This window comes from Punica granatum, chromosome 5 (genome assembly GCF_007655135.1).
Source record: "Punica granatum isolate Tunisia-2019 chromosome 5, ASM765513v2, whole genome shotgun sequence".
Classification (NCBI taxonomy): domain Eukaryota; kingdom Viridiplantae; phylum Streptophyta; class Magnoliopsida; order Myrtales; family Lythraceae; genus Punica; species Punica granatum.
This window is the reverse complement of record NC_045131.1, coordinates 16,672,151-16,696,054: the sequence shown is the minus strand read 5'-3', so window position 1 is coordinate 16,696,054 and position 23,904 is coordinate 16,672,151. Positions and strand designations below refer to the sequence as shown.

Genomic DNA, 23,904 nt, shown 5'->3' with positions numbered 1-23,904 from the left:
GGCGGTTCACTCCATTACTACCACTACTGCTACCACTAGGACGACTCGCACCACTACTACTTCCTACATTGGAGGAATTTTTGAAATTGCTATTGCGTTGGGACTGTTTTTCAACTTGTAGAGCCCTTTGATGTGCTGCTGAGACACTGAGTGGGTCAAACATATTGACAGTGTCTTGAATCTGCACCCGCAATCCCCCGATATACCTCGCCACTAATTGATCTTCAGTCCCATGTACTTTATTTCAGACTATAAGTTGGAAAAACTTGGTGGTATATTCATCCACCGTTCAAGTTCCTTGCTGCAAATTCCGCAATCGCTGATACATCAATCTCTGAAAATTATACGGCATAAAACTGGCTCGCAAGTGTTTCTTCATCTTCTCCCACGTCACAACTTTTGGCTTACCCAATCTGCTTCTGGTTAATTTGAGCTGCTGCCACCAAGCCGTAGCTCTGTCTTGCAACCTAATTGCCACCAAAGGTACACGTTTGTCTTCGAGCACTCCTTTAAATTCCAAAATCTCCTCAATTGTAGCCAGCCAATCAAGAAACTCCTCAGGTTGAGGCTACCATGAAATTTTGGAATTTCAGTCCGCATCCCCGACTCTCAACGCCTCCTGTCTTCCTTGAATGGTCGCCTCCTGTCATGCTCGACAACGCCTCTTTGTTGTCTTCATGGAATATCAACAAAATAGTTCCCTCCTTCCGACTCCTCTTCAGTTTCCTCTCGATCATGATCAAAATTCGGATTAGGATTTCTCCGATTCTGGTTCTCCATAAGTACAGCCACCTGCTGTGTTAGCTGCTCATCATACGATCCATCCTCTGATTGACGATTTGCTCCATCCTTTGTTCCAGATGTCGCAGGTTGTCACGCTCCAGAACACCGTCCACACGATCCCTCCTCCTGGGTGGCATGGTCGATCAAGATCAATCGTAGGCTCTGATACCAACTGACATAGTGGAACCTAATTGCGATCTGTTGATTCGCGCATGAATACTAGATAACAACCTTCTATCATCTGTTGATTCTATGAATACCTGGAATAGGCATCAAACTCGAAACAAATCCGAGATTGGGAGAAAGAGCACGGTAGCTCCACAACTTTATTGATAAAATCCGAAAATTCACTGTCTCCAACCATAGGGTTGTATAAAGCTTAAATAGGTCTTTAAAAAGCTTAAATTGCACGAAAAATATAAACTTTCCAAAAATTGTAAAAAAACCCTAAATAACATAAATTGCCTGTTTGAGGCCCTAAATGATGAAATTTGCCTTAAAATCGAAAAATCACAGCAAAGCCGTGTGTTTTGCTCCGGAGGCCGTTTCTCTTGACATAGGATAATCAGAACCTATTTTTCTCCAGATATCAACTTGTCGCCTCTTCTACCGCATCACAAGGCTTTTTTTATTCTTGTACTATCTATGACTTTAGGAAGTATATATAAATTATGTTAGAATTAGCAAACTATGTGAAGAAAAGAACGAATATCTTGTCTGTTTAATCAATCCAGAAAGATATGATGCTTATTATACTACGAAGAGATGACAAAGCGATTGTTGATATATTGAAAGATTTTTCATCAGTAATGCCCGAAAAGCATTCATAGAAGAAGCTGCATTGCAATAAAGAGAGGACACTTACCTATTTCCAGATGAGGAAACACTCATGGGGCCATAATTCCTGAGTTATTTTCAGTCGAAGTTTGATGGAATCAACCTAATGGCATGAACCTATTGCAGATTAATGAAAATTCAGTCCCATCATGTATAATTGACTAAACTACATTCTGTGAAATGTTTTATGAAGGTACCTGGACAGTGGCAACAATTTGAGCATGAAACAGCATTGTTTCTTTTAGGTGCAAGTTCTGGACCAGGAATCTGATCTTCTTGAAACTGGAACTGGAGCAGCTACTCTTCTTGCTTCGGCCTCGATTCATAGACTCCACCTCTACCTAAAAGCACCATTAACTGATCAGAGAACCTCTGCTTGGCCCCAAAGCATAAAATAGTTGAATCAGTTACCTGTTAATTCGATAAACTACATAACATTGGAAAGAAAAATCATCAAAACATTCTCTACATTGACTGAGAAAGATCATTGTTTTTATATTGTTGCATGAATGCCTGAACAAGTTATCTAGAAATCCCTCTTAGAAATAATAAGAGGTGTTATAACCATCACGAATTCTTATTCTTGATTTATATTAATATGCTAGTAGTGTAACTGTATTGCGAGCTCACTATGTCTAGATATATGAAAGCACAAGTAGAGCATAGCTTTAGCCATAAAATGATAGTCCTAATATTAATCACAAAAAACTAAGTACCTGTTACCGTGTAGAAGTTCCAGGAAGAAAATAACATATGCTTGGTGCCACTGCAAGATCATCTTCAGGTTCTTGGGAAGTATCGGTGTCTAACATCTCCATAGATGTTTTTTTTTGCTCCCTTAGAATCTTCTCTGTCTAAAGGGAGAGAAACAAATAAACAATAGAGACCTTTAGAAGGTATAATCAAGAAATACTCCTTGTAGGTCTTGCCAGAAGATATAGCTTTTGGTTTGGACTATAGTTGAAAAGCCCATCGGTTTCTTTTTCTTCTCGAAAACAAAAAGTTCTTGAAGAACATTGGTGAAAAACATAAACACAAAGGTCTTGAAGAACATTCGTGAAAAGCATTCTGTTTATAAATATTTTGTCTTTTGGGCTGACTTTGGCAGTTACAGTATGCTTGAGTCGTAAGGTATTAGAGTAGTTGGTTTGAGCTGGTTACATATGCAATACTGCTGTGTCCTTGCTCCACAGTTTGAGCCTCTATCTGAGATATCTATGTGTGTCTTCGAGCACTGGCAGAAATATGCCAAATTATTGCAGTCACAACCAACAGAGACATTAAACTCAAGATCCTTGTTGTTAACCTGTTATTAAGAAAAATTCAAGTTAAAAAACAAGCAACAAAACAAAGGGAAGTCTAGCTAGAATAGAGATTCTGGTGCTACGTGTATGTTTTCTGAAATGATATAATCTTCAATGGCTTAAATGGAAACATCACTTCCACATTTGTGCGACTCGATTAGATAGTCAAACAATCTTAAGCAATCGAAAAGTACATTAGCTTATCTGTATCAAGATCTTATGAGAGTTCCTGAGGATAATTCTTGATATAATCCATACGGCTGAACTTCACTTCCTCAATCATCACCAAATCTGCTATAATGTGTTATTATTGAACAAAGCTCTACTTATAATATTCATACTTTGAGGAACAACTAATCAGTTGGATCTTTCATGGTAAATTTGAAATTACTTTGGCATATAGTAAGCATTTGAAATTAAGGATTGTGATTTTACCTTAAGTATTTCTACCATGTTTCTCTAGGTTATGCAGCCTTGGAAATGTGAAACTTGCTCCGCAGACAAGCCACTAAGGTGTCATCATAGGCGTGTTTGCAGAAGGTGGGATCTATGACATTGAGAAGTAAGTAATTATACTAAATTACTAAATTGAGATAAGAGAAAATGGAGGCACGGAACGGTATGTTGCACACTAATACTACAGAGAGACGAGATGTGAGAGCCGGCAGATTTTTCAAAATATGCTTATATGTGTATATATATTATACATATAATGTACTTTTATGTTGCTGGAAAGATAAAAAAAAAGTGGTGGCATGGACCCACGTGGCCCTCATTTGTCCTGATCTTCCACCGTCTTTTCATTCATTCTATTTATCTCTTTCTTTTCTTTTCTTTTCCTTTCTCTGTTCATTTTGGCTGGAGGAAGAAAAAGAGGAATACGAGAGCCCGCCATTGACGACCTTCTCGAGCTTCGTCGAGCTCATCCAAGCTTCTTTTTTTCTATCTTGTGAGCTTCTAATTGATTCCCTAGCTTCTGGCCATTGCTGATTTGATGTTCCTCTTGCTTGTTCTTGCTGGTTTGGCTTAGTTCTAATGTCAAGGAGTGATCAGGTGATGAGAGACAGAGAGACAAAAGGAGAAGGAAAGAGAGTGAGAGAGAGAGAGAGAGAACAATAGACAGAGGAGAGAGAGAGAGTTAGCTCGGGAAGAAACATAGTAGAGAGAGGAAGAGCAGAGCAAGGGTATGATAGGAGGGCTCGAGATATTGTTCGCATAAGAGGAAGAAAGAAGACAGAAGAGCTAAGAGGAGATGGGAACAAATCAGGTTAGAGATGTTGTTTCTATTGTTTTGAAAATGTTTTGCTTGGCTTTAATGATTGAATATCATGCTTGAGTGCTGACAGGATTGATTTGATAGTTCTTGGTGCAATTCGGGTGCGAATTAGAAAATCGATTTGGACGATTTGAGGTTGGGTTTGAAGTAGGACTAAATCATATGATGCTTCTTTGTTTAATTTAGGAGGTTAGCTCGATTTTGACAGTTTATTCTCAATTTTAAGTTGGGGGCTGAGTTTCATATCAGTCCCTTGTTCTCTTGATCAATTTATGCTTGTTCAATTAAAAGTTATGCTTTATGCACGAGTTGTATTATATGATAATGAATGGGATGATTTGAGGGTTTTGACACCCTTTTGATCACTAAAGGAAGTGATTAAAGTGTAGGCTGAGTTGCCTATCAATCCTTTATCCAACTTAAGATGATTCTATATGTTCATGATGATTTTATGTTGTGTCTAAATATGTGGCTGAATTGACTAATAGAGGAAGGATGATATTTGCTTAGTCTTAGCTTGAGTTTTGGGTGCTTGTTTAGTTGATTGATCATATGTTTCAATGATCTCGATTTGGATCATAGACTAAAATAAATTATAGATGCTTCTGGATGCCTAGTTACTTATATTTGGGTCTCCATAAGATCGATTTAAATAACCTTGCATGCTGTTCGATCATGAGTGAGGCCTATAGAGGCTCATTTCGGTCACCTTCATGGCAAATGGTAAGTTGTCTTCGTTCCTATATGCGTTGAAGTCATTCTCCCCAGCTTTTCATGTCATTTTGGGTATTTCAGAGTCGAATCAAAGGACATTTGAATCGGGATCAGAGTTGATTTGAGGATCTTGGAACTCACTTTTGTTAAGTTTATCTTGAACTCGTTCCATTAATCCTATATTTGCATTTGCCTCGATTCTTTTGTTTCTCTTTCTTTGTTTTGACGTCTCTTGAGCAAGAGGAGAAGAAACGAGAAGAGACAATACTTGTATTGCTTTGATGAAGGGGTTGAGCTTATATATTTAGTTGTATTATTTCTTATATAATTTAGGTTAGTTGGTTGAAATAAGTGGGTTTTCCATAGTTTAAGCACGGGTGTCTAATGAGTTTAGTGAAAGCTAGAGTTTTCTCTCGTTAGAGTGAATTTAATCGTGTCTTGAGTTGAAGGAATTTGATTAGATGAATTTGATTGAGTTGTTGGGATTATGACAAGGGATTAGAATTTACATGTTGAATTTATACTTGATAATTTCTATTGATTGCGATTGTTTGGGTGAAAGTTTGATCATGGAGGTAGAGGAAGTTTTATTTTTAATGTTTCCATTAGTAGATTAATGGAGGATTTGTTCATTAAAATATTTTTCAGCTTTATTTAAAGTGGAAAAGTAGTTTGACAAAACCGACATATATATTATGATATAATTTTGCATATTAAGTATATTTTTATGACTGTAATGGATAGGGATCGAGGAAACCGAGTATCTGGATTCTGAAGGCTCGAACAAGTGAACTATTCTTTTGGGAATTGTCAGTGAGTATTTTACTCCTTTGTGAAATGATATATATATATATATATATATGTATTAGATGAATACAAGAATTATACGGAGTATTATTAAAGGAAATATTGTGATGATTTGGAAATAGAAATTTGGTATGGATATATAAGGTGAGATGGTATGATTGCAATTGATTATGTTTGTGTTGTTGTTTGACTATAGCTATGGGACCGTCGGACCTGGCGGATTATAAAATGGGTCAAATCGGCCGTTGGACCTGGCGAAATATAATTAGGTCTAATCGGTCGCTGGATTCAACGAAATATAAATGGGGGCTAAATCGGCCACTGGACCCGACGAAATATAAATAGGGGCTCGATCTGTCATTAGACCTGATAGAATATAAATTGAGGTCAACTCTTACCGACAGATGTTAATATGGGGTCCCTGCTTATGAGATATGTTTATGATGACATGCAAATAAATTAATTGAGATATGCGGGGTCATGATACCATCATAACTTTGTTGCGAGGAAATGCAACCATATGGCTATATTGATTAGTTGTGTTGTATATTGTTTGTTTGGTTTGATTGCTGGAGATGTGATGATTGTTGAGATTGTCTGAAGTTGTTTTGTGAAAGCCGTGTTGTTGCTAGAGCTTGATTTAGTCAGTGTATGAGTGTCAAGTGGTGTTGAGTTAATTGTTAACTCTAATATTATTATATGGTTATAAAGATAATTGCTTGTATAAGAATGAATTTAGTAATTATTTGTATATATTGCATAATATGTTGTGTTGGTGAATTAAATGACGGACTTGGGTATGCTAGTACTATCTATATGAGCAGTTGGTCGTTTAAAAATATATTCATTACTTAATATTAATTCATTTTACATTGGAATATTATACTCACTGAGATGCAGCTCATACCCTATATATATTTTTCAGATGAGCTAGGAACTAGACTAGCGGTACAGGAGAACTTTTGGACATCGAGGATAAGCTCAGAAAACTATGTAGAGACCTTAGTTATTTAATATGTATTCTTCTTCTATAGAATGTATTTGAAAATGTTACGACCTAAAACTTTTGTTTAGTTAGATTACTAATGTAATTGAAAAAAAGTAATCTCTTGAAAAGTATATATACATATTAGAGTTTGTTAGATTGGTTATATATATTTTGGATTTTATGGAAAGCATGTTGTTACATGAATAGTAATGTGATAATGGATATCGAGAAAATTAAAGGGGAGACTCTGCTGAAATTTCGGGTCGTGATAATTTTGGTATTAGAGCTTAGGTTAGGAGATCCTGTAGACTTAAGTTAATTCTTGATCCCCGAGAAATTTTTTGATAATTGTGGAGATTTTGATAGGATTTCTTTGAATTCCATGCTTGTTGAATATTTGAGCTGTTTATGCTTTAGATTTGTTAGTGATTAAGCATGGTCTTAGGTATGCTTGTTGAAATTTACATATACACTGCATAATAGGGAAATTGATACTAAGCAGTTAAAGATTAGAAATATCATTAAACAATCAGGTTTTGCTTATCAGGTTTTACGATTTTGCAATTCTTTGAGCATATATATTTTGTTTATTCTGTTGGAATATTGTTTAGGTCATCGATTGAATTCAATATTTGCTGTCATGTTTGTTGATGAGGATCGTGGGCATGACAACGAGGCTGATGCACACGAGCTTGGAAGTCGAACTCGTGAAGAGGGAGCTGAAGCATAAGATCTTGGAGACTTGCATGTTCCAAGTGGACTAATCACACGGGCGAAGGCCAAACAAATCCAACAAGCTATGGAGAGCTTGCTGATGGGCTTTTTGGGCCAAAAAGAGTCTAATTCAATTGAGTCTCCAAAGGCCTTTATTCAATTGACTTGCCATGAGATGCTGAGATGGAATAAAAGACTGCCAACTATTTTAGATAGCCTTTATTTAGTTTCCTTTGTTATTTCTGGCTTTAGGAAACTAAGGTTATTCCAGTTGCCTAGTTTATTAGTTTCCAGTTTCTCATAGGTTTATATAAAGGAAGCTGATTAGCTGATCATAAGTAGACTATTCTGGTATTTTGGTGAGATTTTCTCATTTGTTCTTCATTGAACTCCTTCGAACGAACAAGTGTAACAGCTTGTGATTGTTCGATACACTTTGATATTATTGGTTCTTGTTGATTCATAAACAACGGGTCAATAACCATTGTCTTGATATTGTTGGTTCTTGTTTCTCTATAAACAACGGGTCAATAATCCTCTTTATCTAAATCTGTATTTGGCAATCTGGGAATCGATTCAAGTTGGTCGTCGGGTTTCACAATCCTTCGTGAGGTCTGCATCATTTGTAATCTCCTCCTTTCCTTCGACAAACAATGAAAATACTGATTTTGGCACACATATACTGACATTCTGGTATATTTATAATTATTAAAAATGAATATACTAATACAAATGCACACGAAGTAAGTTTTTACGATGGGTCAAACCTATCTTTCTTATTTATGTTCAACCATACTGAACTCATAAGCCCATATGACACTTTGTTTCCTACCCTCAAGTTCCACCACCCATAAAATTTTAATAATTTGACTTGGCTTATAATTTGATGAAGGGGCTGAGCTTATATATTTAGTTGTATTCTTCCTTATATAATTTAGGTTAGTTGGTTGAAATAAATGGGTTTTCCATAGTTTAAGCACGGGTGTCTAATGAGTTTAGTAAAAGCTAGAGTTTTCTCTTGTTAGAATGAATTTAGTCATGTCTTGAGCTGAATGAATTCGATTAGATGAATTTGATTGAGTTGTTAGGGTTATGACAAAGGATTCAAATTTACATATTGAATTTATACTTGATAATTTCTATTGATTGAAATTGTTTGGGTAAAAGTTTGATCATGGAGGTAGAGAAAGTTTTATTTTTAATGTTTCCATTAGTAGATTAATGGAGGATTTGTTCATTAAAGTATTTTTTAGCTTTATTTAAAGTGGAAAGGTAGTTTGACAGAACCGACATATATATTATGATATTATTTTGCATATTATGTGGTATTTTTATGATTGTAATGGATAGGGATAAAGGAGACCGAATATTTGAATTCTGAAGACTCAAAACAATGAACTATTCTTTTGGGAATTGTCAGTGAGCACTTTACTCATTTGTGAAATGATAAATATGTATATGTATTATATGAATACAAAAATTATATGGAGTATTATTAAAGAAAATATTGTGATAATTTGGGAATAGGAATTTAGTATGGATATATGAGGTGAGATGGTATGGTTGCAATTGATTATGTTTGTGTTGTTTGACTATAGCCATGGGACCTCTGGATCTGGCGGATTATAAAATGGGCCAAATCAGTCGTTGGACCTACCGGAATATAAATAGGGGCCAGATCGACCGTTGAACTCGGCGGAATATAAATAGATGTCCAATCGGCCGCTGGACCCAGTATAATATAAATAAGGACCCCAACGGCCGCTAGACCAGGCGAAATATAAATTGAGGTCAACTCTTACCACTAGAGGTTAATAGGCGGCCCTCGCTGATGAGACATGTTCATAATGACATGGGAATAAATTATTTGAGATGTGCAGGTCATGGTACCGTCACAACTTTTTTGTGAGAAAATGCAACCATATGGTTATATTGATTGGTTGTGCTGAATATTGTTTGTCTGGTTTGATTGCTGGAGATGTGGTGATTGTTGAGATTGTCTGAAGTTGTTATGTGAAAGCCATGTTGTTGCTATACCTTGATTTAATCAGTGTATGAGTGTTAAGTGGTGCTGAGTTAATGGTTAATTCTAATATTATTATATGGTTATAAAGACAATTGCTTGTATAAAAATGAATTTTGTAATTATTTGTATATATTATATAATATGTTGTGATGGTGAATTAAATGACGGACTTGGGTATGAGTACTTGGTTGTTTAAAAATATATTTATTGCTTAATATTAATTTATTTTACTTTGGAATATAGTACTCACTGAGATGCGGCTTACGCCCTGCATATATTTTTCAGATAAGTTAGGAGCTAGACTAGCAGCACATGAGAATTTTTTGGACATCGAGGATCAGCTCGGTATGGAAGGACTTAATTATTTAATAGGTATTTTTTTGCATAGAATGTATTTGAAAATGTTACAACCTGAAATTTTTGTTTAGTTGGATTTTCGATGTGGGTGAGAAAAAGTAATCTCTTGAGAAGTATATATATATATTAGAGTTTGTTGGATTGGTTATATATATTTTGGAGTTTATGGAAAGCAGATTGTTATATGAATAGTTATGTGATAATTAATATCGAGAAAATTTAGGAGAAACTCTGCTAAAATTTCGGGTCGTGACACAAGAAAGTATGCATTGACATATTGATAGATTTTTCATCACTAATTCCGGCAAAGCATTCACAGAAGAAAGCCAATCCAGTAAAGAGAGGAGAATTACTTGTTTCCACTTATGAGCAACACTCAAGAGTCTCAAATAACCAATATATATTGTCAGTCGAAGTTTGATGGAGTCGACCTTTGTGGCGTGAACCTATTATAGATTAACGAAAATTCAGTTCCATCATACACAATAGAATCAATATCATTTCGAATTGTTTTTCATCAATAGTGCCTGCAAAGCATTCGTAGAAGAAACCGCAATCCAGTAAAGGGAGGATAATTACCTGTTCCACTGATGAGGCAACACTCAAGGGTCTCTATTACCCAAGGTGGCTCAAACTGAAATATTTTACTCAACAGAACTTGCAAGCGGAAACAACTTCCAATATATGAATAGTCAGTAATGAGTTTGGAGGCGATAAAAGCCTATATCTGGAGCACAAATGTGGCTGTATGTAGACGGGACAATATAATTTATAATAATACATTGTAGTATCAAACAATTAAAAGGCATATGATAATAATAGAAATTTAACAAGCAATAATAATAGGATTAATTTTAAAGACAAGAGTGGATATGCATTAATAAGTGCAATGATGGATCAAGGCACAGTGTTTGGACGCTGTAGGAACCATTTATTTCCATATTTTCTTAAATAAATAACAAATAAGAGAGGAAAATGAAGTTTAGATAATGTGAAGCACTAGTGAACTATAAAAAGCTTTTGGAGAAAAGTACAAAAAATGGCGAATTTTGCAAACTTTGAGTACTCTTCGTATAACAAATTGGAAGGAAGTAAATAGTTACAACAGTATATAAATGAACATATATTAATGAAGATAAAATAACCATTTTTTTTATTTATTTCCCGTATAAACACAAAGAACGAAATAAGAGAGGGAAGAAAGTTCAGAAATGTTCTCAAGTAACGCTCTGAGAGACTGTATTCTTTTTTGTGGATCTTTAAAACGAACCAATAGAAACTTACAATCTGTTTGGCAAAAGTTAATGAAAACCACATTTTTGTTATACGGAAGTAATACAGGTCCCCTTCGAGTTCATTCTTGTCATATGAGCTCGTAATGCTGTGGACATGTCTATATGAGTTTGCTGATTTTTTTTTTTATTTGTTTAACTGTCAAGAGAATTGCTTAAGCATAACACAGGTCCCATTAATCCTGAGAAGGATAAATGGACAGTATTGACAGCCCGAACCCATGAAAGATCCAAGTATAACTTTGGCTAGTTGTGAAGGACCACAAAAACAAAAAGGAGCATATATTTGCAGTAAGTAAAAAAAGCAGCGAAAGCAAACTGTAATAGGTACCTGGAACAGAGCACAACAGATAGGATAAGGAGTTGCAAAAGGCCGAAGACAATGTTATGGGATGGTGCTCCAGCAAGCAACACGCGTAACAGTCTGTAGAAAGGCCGTCTTTCGGATTTTAGCATGCCTTGATAGCATTGATTTTCTTCCTTTTCAGTTGAAGCGTAATCCACGCAAACCAATTGCGATGATGCAGCCGCACATGCAGGCAGGATCAATGAGCCAAATTGTATGAGAGAAGGGCGTTAGTAGGGACTTCCCTAAAAGCGGCATGCAGGCAGAGTGAAGCACTGTGATAAGTGGACTGACATACAATCTATACGAAATCGTTAATCTTTTCAATCAGGAGTATACAGTAGTAGAAGGATCAACCTCTCTTCGTTTATGGTGTACTAAACAATTTGATAGCAAATAAGGCAGACAAGAATCACACATTGGAGAGGCAAGCGCGCCGCCGCCATGCTATGACAAGAAAAATGAAGTCGGTCAGCTTAACTATGCGGGCATAAAATAAAATTTGGCGGATACTTAAGGTGTTTTAAAAGCAAGTTGTTGGATAAATTTTTAAATAAAAATGGGCCTAATTCGGACTCGAGTCTATATGCAACCCAAAAGCTTAAGCCAATGGGTTACTGGACCTTTGTCTTTTATAAACTTCCTCATTTTTTTCTTTTCAACCAATGTGGGACATTGTGTCCTCTCACATCACCACTTTTTCTCCAACATCCCGCCCTCACGTGGTATCGTGTCGTCTTATACCAGCCACGTGACCTTAATCAATCGATGGGACCACACGACTTAATCACACCCGCCCTCACTTTGATGTCCCGACATCGGACACAACGGGTGCCTGCTCGAGCCGCACGTTACGCTTACACTCGAGCCTAAGGATCACATGGACCCGCGCATACATGCGCGTTATGCGCACCTCACGGCACGAAGCCGCCCTACACACCCAGGATTATAACCATGGGCTATGATACCAGTTGAATAAATTTTTAAATAAAAATGGGCCTAATTCGGACTCGAGCCCATATACAACTCAAAAGCTTAAGCCAATGGGTTACTGGGCCTTTGTCTTTTATAAACTTCCTCATTTTTTTCTTTTCAACCGATGTGGGACATTATGTCCTCTCACATCACCATTGTGACTCAACAGTGCTGGTCACCACAACTGTCAAGTGAGAAAATGGTAGAGATAAAAGATTCTGTTGATGATTATCCAGTAAGGGGCAGCAGACCATTATCTGAGATATATTAAAGATGCAATGTTGCAGTGCTCGAGCCTTCATGTTTTGAAGATGCCAAGACAGATCAGAAGTGGATGGTTGCAATGAAAGAGGAGCTGAGTATGATAGAAAAGAATCAAACCTGGGAGCTGGTTGATAGGCCTCAAGACAGGAAGGTCATAGGAGTGAAATGGGTGTATAGGACCAAATTAAATTCTGATGGTTCTGTCAACAAGTACAAAGCCAGGCTTGTGGTAAAGGGCTATGCACAGGTTTGGGGAGTAGATTACTCAGAGACTTTTGCTCCTGTGGCCAGACTTGACACCATCAGATTATTAATTGCAGTTGCAGCAGAGAAGAGCTAGAAAGTATACTAGCTGGATGTTAAGTCTGCATTCCTTATGGTGTGCTCGAAGAAGAAATTTATGTTGAGCAACCTGAAGGTTTTTGGGTCAAGAATCAGGAAGACAAAGTGTACAAGTTGAAGAAGGCACTATATGGTTTGAAGCAAGCTCCTAGAGCCTGGTATAGCAAGATGAACGAGTTCTTGAGGAATTTGGGTTTTAAAAGAAGTTTGAGAGAGTTTACTCCATATGTGAAGAAAGCTTGCAGCAGTGAAATTGTTATCTCTTTGTATGTGGATGATTTACTTGTGACGGGAAATGATGAAGATCTAATCAAAGAGCTGAAGCAAGATCTGATGAAGGTCTTTGAAATGCAAGACCTTGGAGAAATGGCCTACTTTCTGCGCATGGAGATAAAGCAGACTCAGTTGGAAATTTTCATCTATCAAAGAAGGTATCTGAAGGAGATTTTAAAGAGATTTAACATGGAGGAGTGCAGAAGTGTGAAGACTCCTATGTGTTACAAAGAAAAGTTGCAAAAAGAGGATGGAACAGAACCAACTGATGAAGCACACTATAGGAGTTTGGCCCGCTGTCTCATGTACCTAACAGCAACCAAACCAGATATTCTATATGTGGTAAGTGTTCTGTCAAGATTCTTGAACTGTGCAAAAGAATCTCACATGATTGCTGCAAAGAGGGTCCTAAGGTATCTAAAGGGAACATCTTGTCATGGAGTTAAGTTCACAAAGAGTAAGGAGTTGAAGTTGTCTGGTTTTTCAGACAGTGATTGGGCGGGAAGTGCAGATGACATGAAAAGCACTTCTGGTTACTATTTCGGTCTCGGTTCAGCATGTTTTTCCTGGTGTTCAAAGAAGCAGGAAATAGTTGCTTAATCCACTGCTGAAGCTGAGTTCATAGCAGTAACAGCAGCAGCCAATCAAGCACTTTGGTTAAGGAAGTTGATGTAGGATTTGCATTTGGGTTCAAAGGAAGGAACTGAAGTATACGCGGACAATCAAGCTACTTTAGCTATCTCTCATAATCCTGTTTTTCATGGAAGGACAAAAGTGAAGCATTACTTTCTTAGAGAAGTGCAACAAAATGGTGAAGTGAAGCTTGTGTACTGCAGAACTGATGAGCAGCTTGCAAGCATCTTTACCAAGTCATTTCATGTTGAGAGATTTGAGTTTCTAAGGGAGAAGATTGGTGTGTGCAGTAGCAACTGATCCAAGGAGGAGTGTTGGAGATAAATGCATCAGAGCTACTTTTGTCTTTTGTTAGTCAAATGTCAGTTTTGTTTGTTTCTTAGTTGCTATTTTTAAGGAGTCAGTTAACTAGTGTTTAGGTGCTTAGTTTTTGCACGTTAGGTGCAGTTATTTTTCAGCTTTATGTTTAAGCTTTAACTGATTTTCTTTAGGGCATTGTATTAAAGTTTTCAGCAGTAGACAGTTTTCCTTCTCTCTGTCAAATCTGCATTCTCTCATTCTCTCTAAATTGATTTCTGCTGGTCTACTGTGAGGATTGAATTAAGAGAATTGACACAAGTTATAAGCAAATGTCAACAAACAAACAGGCTGGGAATAATCAACGAACAAGAGAGATAACATACTATGAAAGAATAATAAATCAGGCTGCTAGAAGCAACTTCAAGCATAGAAACAATGAGTTGTTCGGTCTACTCACGGGCAGAGGAAGACCAAACAACTGGAAGCGGTTCCAGATACTCATTAATTTCAGTATATAAAAGTAATTATCAAAAGAGGAATGAGAAATGACACTTTAATGTTCTCTATCCACAACATTGACAGCGTAGTGACAGAGTAAGAAGTCCAAATACCCATGGGCGATCAACACAAATATATCATATACTTTATGCATGTTTAAGCAAAGTTTCCTCGCACGATGCGCAGTTTCTTCATGTTGTGTGCATGTAAAAATGGCAGAAGCAACATAAGTAGTTGATTATCAAAACTCTTAGACAGCAGGTGCAATCAAAGGGCATCGCTGATACTAGGAATATATGTTCTAAACACCATTTGGAATGAAAAAAGACCGAGCAGAGCGATCAAATGACAGTCCGTCGGGAGAAAACAGTCCCCACCAGTAGCCGACAGATTTTATTTGCAGGCGTGGCTGGAGCAATGGAATCAAAGCAAAACGCAGCACTGTATGCGTGAGTTGCGGGTGTGGAAATGGCAGGTAACCACATCAGCAGATTAGAGAAAGTTTTAGCAGCATGTACTATGAAGGCGCAAGATTCTATATAAAAAAATCGTATGCATCTGCAATGGAATGTACACACTCTAAACATCAGCAAAAACGACAAAACCCAATGAGACAGATGTCATTTTTGCGAGGCTGAACAAAGCGCACTTAATCAACAGGAAGACAATCGCAGGAAAAGACCATTTTGTTGTCATGAGTACTTACCTACGAAAGTCAGAATTGATGCGAGAGCGAGGGCGGGATGAAACCACTGTAAGGGAAAGAGAAGGGAGACAAGAGTGCCATCCATGGGACATTTTAAGAAGTCGTGGGGGTCTGATTTGGCGAAAAGGCATGAGTGAAGAGGTGTATTTAATGTAAACATGGGAGTAAGCAGCAAGCAAGGTGATAACTGGGCAAGACAATCATGGAAGGTAGCGCCTGTGAGACTGCAGCTGGAGGAACCTTGAATGGAGGTGGTGGGCAGCGGAGGCGCAGGGCAGAAAGGTATAGCTTTGGGTTTAGGGGGTGGGCAGACGTGGGAAGAGTAGAGCCGGGGAGAGCAATATGGCGTTGAACTTTGGGAGGAGGATGCAGGGAGGACGGCGGATGGTAGAACATGTGAACGTTGGGCGGAGAAATGGCAGGAGCGGTTAGGCGGGAATGAACGAAGAGAGGCGAACTTGACTTTGGTGTAGGAAATAGCGATAGAATGAGACAGTTGAAGAGCAGGGGCAAGTTAAGAAGTCTGAAGCGAAGGGATTCCATCAGTTATTAAAATAACCATATTGAAGAATTCCAAACCGAAAGGACATAAATGGTCCCTGTAAGTGCAAAAACGCTCCGACCAGCTTCACATTTTTTATTATCGGTATAGATATATAAAAGCCGACAAGCGCCTATAAGAGGTCATTATAAAAAAACTATCAGCTCGCGGTTAATTATCTTCTCGACTTATCGAAGTATTTAATTTTTCGTGATAGATTTGTAAATTTGTCCATTCTTTCTCCTTGGTACTTTGTAAGTAGACTCTCTCTTTAAAAATGAAAAATTTCTCGCCCTCAGCTCACGGATGATTGTCTTCTCGACTTCTCGAAGTATTTAATCATTTGTGATAGATTCGTGTATTTGTCCATTTTTTCTCCTTGATACTTCATAAGTAGACTCTCTTTTTAAAGATGGAAAACTTCTTGAATAAATTTTAAATTAAAATATAATCCATAACTTAGAAATTTTTTGATAAATTAATATTTTTCCTCAAAATATGGGACCAAAACCCAATAAATAAATATTTTTATATACCTGCACAATGTATGGGCTTGCACCTAGTCAGTTATAAGTGCGAAAGACGATTCAGTAAAACAACTGCACTGTCACCTCGGACCTCTACTGAGTTATATGAAGAAAAGTTTTTTTTTTTGATGAATATTATATGAAGAAAAGTTAGCAAACAACTGATGGCGCTAAGTAAGAGAATGTCTATTAAAGTTTTTTCTCAGAACATGAAACGTTAATCCAAATGGGTGGGGCTATTTCCACCCCCTTAATAACTTATACACTCCATTTACAAGTGTTTGGACAAAAATATCCTCCACTTAAAGATATCGATTTCCATTCTTCTCTCTTAATTTCCATTCCTACTTTCTCTCCAAAATTGGAGCCGGTTTCCCTTCTGGAAATTGTCACACTTAAAAATTATAACCTTGTTCACATATACTATTCGCATTTAATTTTTTTTTTCCACAGAGTAGGACATGCTTAATAGAGCTATAAGGTCGAAAAAAAAAGGAGAAAAAAGTCGGTCATTAAAAATTACCGATGGAAGATTGTTTTTTGAAAAATTAAGATATAACAACCTTTTCCAGAGACCAAATGACATGAGAATTGTTATAAACGTGAGGAAGGTAATGTTAAAAGGAACAATTATTAATGTTCAACAAATTGATCATTTCCACAGTTGATAGGTATTTTTCAAAAACAATATTCCATCGTTTCTAGTAAAAGAAAATATTGATTTTCTTTTGAAAACATATTTTTTGATTTTACATATTTTTTTTTTCAAGGAAAATGTTTTCCTGTAGAATAATCATTTTTGCGAGATTCAGGGCATAGAGACACCAATTTTAGGGAGAGTCCAACAAAGGAATTTAAATGGGAAGAAGGAAGGATAGAATATTATGCCTTCTTAATTTGAGGGTATTATCGCCTAATCACTTAAAATTGGAGTGTATAACTCATTAAGGGCGTGGAAATAGTCCCACCCAATCCAAATTTAATGTACAAATTGTTCACCAACATGAGTTGATTCAAGTAGTTCAATAATTGTTTTCATAAATAAGATCTCGAATTTAAATTTTGTGAATATAGAAAATTCTACGAGAGTTTTATTTTTTAATGGGCTGACCAAATCAAATTGAACTAGTTTTGATTCATTGGACTTTTGATACAGAGTGCATTCTAAAAATATACTAATTGCTTTAAAATAGAAACAAAAAAAAAATCTTCTACACCATTTCTCTTCTCTTTTTTTTTTGTGTTTTTTTCACTTTTACTTTTCCTCGTATCTTATCTCGATCTCTCTTATTGCTGATATGAAATGTATAAATTCCCAGCCTATGTTAAATTTGACTATTTCACATGTATCAATAATTGAGGAAATTTACGCTGATAAAGCTTTATTCCTTAGTGGACAGATCATATTGAATTAAATTAGCATAGGTCCATTGAACTTTTGATACCATGGTGCATATTGAAAATGTACTATTTTTTCTAAGTAGAAACATAAAAATTCATCTTCTAGGCCATGTTTTTTTCCCTTTCTTTTCTCCTCGTATCTTATCTCGATCTCTCTTATTGACGATATGAAATGTATAAATTCCCAGCCTTGTTAAATTTGATTATTTCACATGTATCAATATATACGACAAGAAAAATTGCAGGAGATAAGTATGAAAATATCTAGATACATGGATAATAACTTCTTTAACTCTACATCCTCAACAAACCGAGGCCGGCTTGAGAGAATGCTGGAACTTATTTTATTAATTCCTCAATACAACCTCTAATACAGTGAGCCCCTTTAACTTTATATACAGAACAACCCGAGGCCGAATTGAGAGAATGCTGGAACTTATTTTATTAATTCCTCAATATAACCTCTTTACAGTGAACCAGCTCGAAGGAAAATAAGGCAACCACTCTAAATCTAGATAGAAATAAAAGGTACCAGCATTCTCTTAGAGAGTCCAATGCCTTTGCAGACTGTTTGGCCAAATCGGGAGTTAGTAGAGCTGCAGACTCTGTTGCCTGGTTGTGATGTTTTACCTCTGCTTATTAGCGTTCTGTTTTTTTTTTTCCCATTGTCTTCATCTTGTTTCCTTTCCTTGGTGATGTTTTTCCTATTGGGATCTAATGATCTCTGCTTTGTACCTTAATTACTCTTGCTTAATGATATTTCTTATAAGTTACCAACAAAAAGTGCCTAAATTAGCTCGATTTTCTGTACATAACTGGATGAAATATGTTAAATCTTGCTTCAATAAATTGATGAGATTAAAAATTTGTATATTACATATGGCCAAATAAATATATATATATATATATATATATATGCTATATACTGTCCATCTCATGTAGTAGTAACTCATATTACATTTTTTCTCCTCTCAGAGAAGCTGATAAGGATCCTACCTATAGAGTTGATAAAAGTTCGACAGATTGGCCTCCTCATTTTTATTCTAATCCAATGAACACGAGAGATTCTTAGGTGATCTTATCTCACCAATGGCGTGAGAAAGTACTAATTAAATTACAATAAACAGAATAATGAGTACCAATCACTCAATTAATTGTGATAAATATTTTTAATTAAAATAATCTTGTTGGTTTTCTTTCACCGCATCATTGTGAGGATGGACCGTTTAAAATTTTATGAATGAGCTCAATATTTTTATGATCGCATCAGCTCAAATTCTCTTTTTTCTTTTCTTTTTCTTTTCTTTTTCTTTTCAGATATAACTCGATATTTTAGTCAAGAAGGTACCAGTAACTAATCTATAGACCAAAAAAATATGTTGTTTTATCCCCCCATTTACGTCCTTATACATATTTCTAGGGATTATGTAGTCGATGGTTAATTATAGTTGAGTGTCAATTCCAATCACTAGTCAAGTTTTTCATTCAGGTAGCACCTGTCAACATAATGCAAAAACATTAGAAAAAATATTGATGGAGTATTACTCATTCACTTAACAATCAATTAGAATGTTTATAACTGGGAATATGTGGGCTCATTGTGTATTCAATTTCCCTCTTTCAAGTATTTTGAGTGGGTGTTATACAACCAAATAACTAAGTAATACTCACCGAATATTTATTAGTAGGCATTAAATTCCTTTGAGTGGGCTCATTGGGGAATTATGTCATTTTCTTTTGGGTGAGCGGAATTATGTCATTTTCACCCACGTAAACTAAAGCATCAAAGGGAAAGGATAGAAACTTGCTTCATTTCCAGTGATTTGAGTAATATATATATTTATAGATACATATCTATAATCTATAACATATATATATATATATATATATATATATATATATAAAAGTGTGAAGTTTACTTCTGTATTTCTCAAATTTTTAAATTTCCATTTTGCCCTTCAACATATCTAAACAACTCTTATAAGTACCAATTCCGCTCATTCAATGCATGTGACCAATCATGTAATCTCTTAAATGCATGTAAAAAATATTTAAATTAATACCTTTAATTATTCAGAAATATGACACTTCAATTTAATGGTACTTTTTCATCAAATATGACCATTCAATTGATAGTACCTTTCTAGAGATTAAATGATAGAATTTTCTTTTCCATAATGCACTTTTTTTAATTCATTTTAAAAATATTATTTCTTTAATAAATTACATTTTTTCATTTTTACCTCATAAAATCTTCAATCAAATAATCAAATATTTCCTTTTCGCATGCAAAATTTTTACGTTTAATTTTAAGTTAAATGCAATACATCACGAATATTATATCATATTGATGGTCACAAACAATTATTTATATTTTTCTCACCATGAAAAATGGCGTCCGTTTGCTCTAAATTTCCTTTTTTTTCTCTCTCTCTCTAAGTATATATATATAGGGAAAATAACCCTTGAGATCCTATATGTTTGTCAATTTTTGACATCGAGTCCTAAATGTTTCAGTTTGGAAAAACAAATCCTAAAAGGTTTGAAAAAGTAACACTTTTGGTCCTTTCCGTTACTCCCGTTAACGGAATTCCAGCAAGGCAAACGAAATACCACGTGGCGCTTCATGAGTGGTCACGAGTTGGTTCGGGTCCGGATGTCGAGGGCAGAATCGAGTCGAGTTCGGGCCGGGTGTCTCCTTCTTCACCCGACTCCATCCCCGCAACCGCCGCCCCTGCAACAATGGCATTAGGGCCATCCTTCTTCAAGCCTTTCCTCACACCACCCTTCGTCTTCTTGGGCAAGCGAGTCTGGTGGATTTTTTGTTCATGGTTTTCAGAAAACCCTAAGATTGCAAGGCATTAAACATTTGCTTTGTTCCATTTGAAACATTGGTGTGATTAAGAACCAACTTCCGATCAATGTATTCATCACATGGGGCGTGTGTGGATTGTGCCCGAAAGGTGTTCGATGCAATGCCTGAGCGAGATGTTGTCTCAGGGAACTCAGTGGTGAGCTCAAAAGGTGTTTGATTCTGCGTATGAGTTGTTTGGTAGAATGAAGGGGAGGAGCAGAACAACAGAACAGTAATTTGAAGCGGATTAATGTGAAGCTCATATGACTTAAATCGCAAAGAGGCTAAATCGATATGAAATACATGATCGGCCCTTTCCCTTCAAACATAACTTGCAGAAATAGTTAATGACAAATCCCAAGATATCACCATTGCCTCAATTACTTTCCAGCTTGGAGAAGCATAGCAATGCTCATGTTCCGATCATCCCACAGATCTGCAAAGACCCAAAACAAGAAGAAAGGGGCAAAAAAAAAAACAAGAAGAAAGGTAGAGGATTCCCTTTCTAATGTCTCCCTAGAAGCTTGGGCTTTATGACCATCGCCAATGGAGGAGTCTTTCCAGCGCAGGGGCGGCGCTAGGGTTTCGAGTGCAGGGGCAGTGCATGGGGAGAGAGTCGGGTGAAGAAGGAGACATCTGGACCCGAATCCGACCCGATTCTACCCCCAACTACCGAACCAACTCCTAACCACTCAGGAAGCGCCACGTGGCATTCTGTTTGCCTTGCTAGAATTCCATTAAAGGGAGTAACGGAAAGGACCAAAAGTGTCACTTTTTCAAACCTTTTAGGAGTTATTTTTCCAAACTAAAACATTTAGGACTCGATGTAAAAAATTGACAAACATATAGGACTCCAAGTGTCATTCTCCCTATATATATACAAAACGCAAAGTGCAACTCTGCCAGTCGTTCTGCTTGCGCCTCCTCACCGCCAAAAGCAACTCTCTCTTGCACCTTTCTTTATCATTCGAAAATGGCAATGAAACTGCCTAACCGCCAGAGATTACTTATTGCAGTCCGATTCTCCCCAGAACAGCCCTTGAAGGGGCCGAAAGGCGATGATTGCTCTCTCTTTATCTCATGATGTCAGTGCGCTCAGAAGCTGTGACTCTGCAACACCTTTGTCGGGCGAAGCGTCTCATCCGAGTAAATCTCTACCTATTTGCAGTTCATCCCGAGTTTCTCATTCCAAAGATTTTCATGTTCTGTTCTGCTTTGGGGTTCAAAACCAAAAGATCGAGTGATCATTTCATATCTTCTTCTTCGTCGCTGGAATATGAGACTCAATGATAGCTCCTGCTCGGTTTATGCATGCCATGTGTTTGATGAAACTCCTATTCCAAATTTCAAGGCATGTATATTTCCACTGGACAACTTCTTTTAGTGGCGTCTACTCAATGTGATTCTAAAATTAACGATCATAGGCACAAACTATGATATTGATGATATTTTGGTTGCTAATTCTGTTGCCTCGACCTCTATATGATCGTGCTTTGTTTATGTGGACGATATTGAGGTTGAATTGCTGGATTTGAAGGGTTGCACTGCCCTGGTTTAATGGTTTTAGTGTTGCAGATAGGAAAAGGAAGGAGCAGAAAGGAGGGAAAAAAAATGTTTCCGGAGAGGTTGGAGAACGCCCTCAACGATAATAATTTTTTAGAATTACTGGAATATCAGTTTGTTGGTCTTAAAACTAAATTGCATTTCATGGACGGTTTGGTAAGTGTTCTTAAATTTAATCTCATGCTTTCCCCTTATTTTACTTATTATATTACATTTCAATTACTTACTAATGTGCACTAGATTTACTAATGTCAATTGAGAATTATATATGATGGACATACAATTTTTTTTATAACTATTTGTGTGTTCAGATTTCTCTTCTGCAGCATATAAATTGAATTTATCTAAATTGTCAACTCTCCTTTCGTCTGATCATCATTAATGAGTATGTATTTTTCTTGCTCCTTCATTGATTTACTTATAGAAGCAAGACGATAAGTAGTTAATCCTTTCACTATTTCTCCTAATTTTGGTTTTTCGCTCATGTATGGACTGAGTGGGTTAGGAGAAGGGTGGCATTAACCGTGCACAAGCTGTTAACTTGGTTGTTTCATACATAATGCGAATATGATTTCTGCAGTTCATTTCGTGACTAATTAAATGTACTACAGTTCTTGAAGGCTCATTTGGTTTGTAAGTGTAATTTTAAAATTATAACTTAACTTAATTCTACCCACAACCAAACAAAATAACTCATTAAAAGTTAAACGGCTAGGCCTCATACATAAATATTTATACCACTCCATTATAATACAACTCCATTACAACAAATTCACAATACCATCACTTCATTTCCATGCTAAGAGGTTCCTCCCCTTTTAGCGTGCTATATTTGATTTGCAATACGGTCTCGAACTGCATCCATTTCCCTACTGCTCATGTCAATATCATTTCGGGTTCCAGTTTGTTGAGGCGGATTGCGAAATTCATCGTAATAGTGCCATGTATCACCATACTCCTCAAATAATCTATCGTGATAACTATTGATCCAAATGAAATTGTGCAACATAAAGCAGGCAAGCGCAATTTGTCCTTGGCGGCGCGGTCTGAAGTTTGGCATTACCCATAGTATTCTAAATTTGTTCTTGAGAACATCGAAGCACTGTTCTATTACATTACGAACGGATGCGTATCGCTAATTAGACAACTCTTCCTTTATCGTTGGAGGATTGTCATTATTAAAGTCACTGCGGTGATACCATTGGCCTTTGTAAGGGGCCAAATAACCAGGAATATTTAGGAAACCCGCATCAACTACATAATATTGTTCTGCGTGCTCACATGTACAAATAATATATATCTGTAGTCTTATGTATTTATTGAAATACATAAGAGCTTGACAAGAAAACATGGTATATGAGTAGTAACAACTTACCGCCTTGTGGTGCAAAGAACGCCTGTAATGTTGCGGCATCAGAAAGAATTTTGGAGTCGTGTGCCGAACCCTCCCATCCGGTCGTGACATAAGTGAAGATCATTTGATGGGAAAAAACAACTAGAACATTTTGCGTTATGTCACTGTTTCGATCGCGATACGCGCCTCTCATCGAAGCTGGCATAGTAGCATCAACATGAGTTCCATC

At 36.6% G+C, this 23,904-nt stretch overlaps 2 long non-coding RNA genes across 3 annotated transcripts; both read left to right on the top strand.

Moving 5' to 3' along the window:
• The first annotated feature begins 3,759 nt into the window (after window positions 1–3,759).
• Window positions 3,760–7,886, top strand: LOC116209388. Of its 2 annotated transcripts, none has more exons than XR_004157208.1 (3): window positions 3,760–4,191; window positions 5,659–5,727; window positions 7,365–7,886. It is a non-coding gene; the product is annotated as an uncharacterized LOC116209388 (long non-coding RNA). The 2 variants fall into 2 exon arrangements; XR_004157209.1 differs by having other exon boundaries at window positions 7,321–7,886.
• A 13,759-nt stretch (window positions 7,887–21,645) lies between these two features.
• Window positions 21,646–22,540, top strand: LOC116207141. The gene is made up of 2 exons (XR_004156870.1): window positions 21,646–21,904; window positions 22,334–22,540. It is a non-coding gene; the product is annotated as an uncharacterized LOC116207141 (long non-coding RNA).
• Window positions 22,541–23,904: the final 1,364 nt, after the last annotated feature.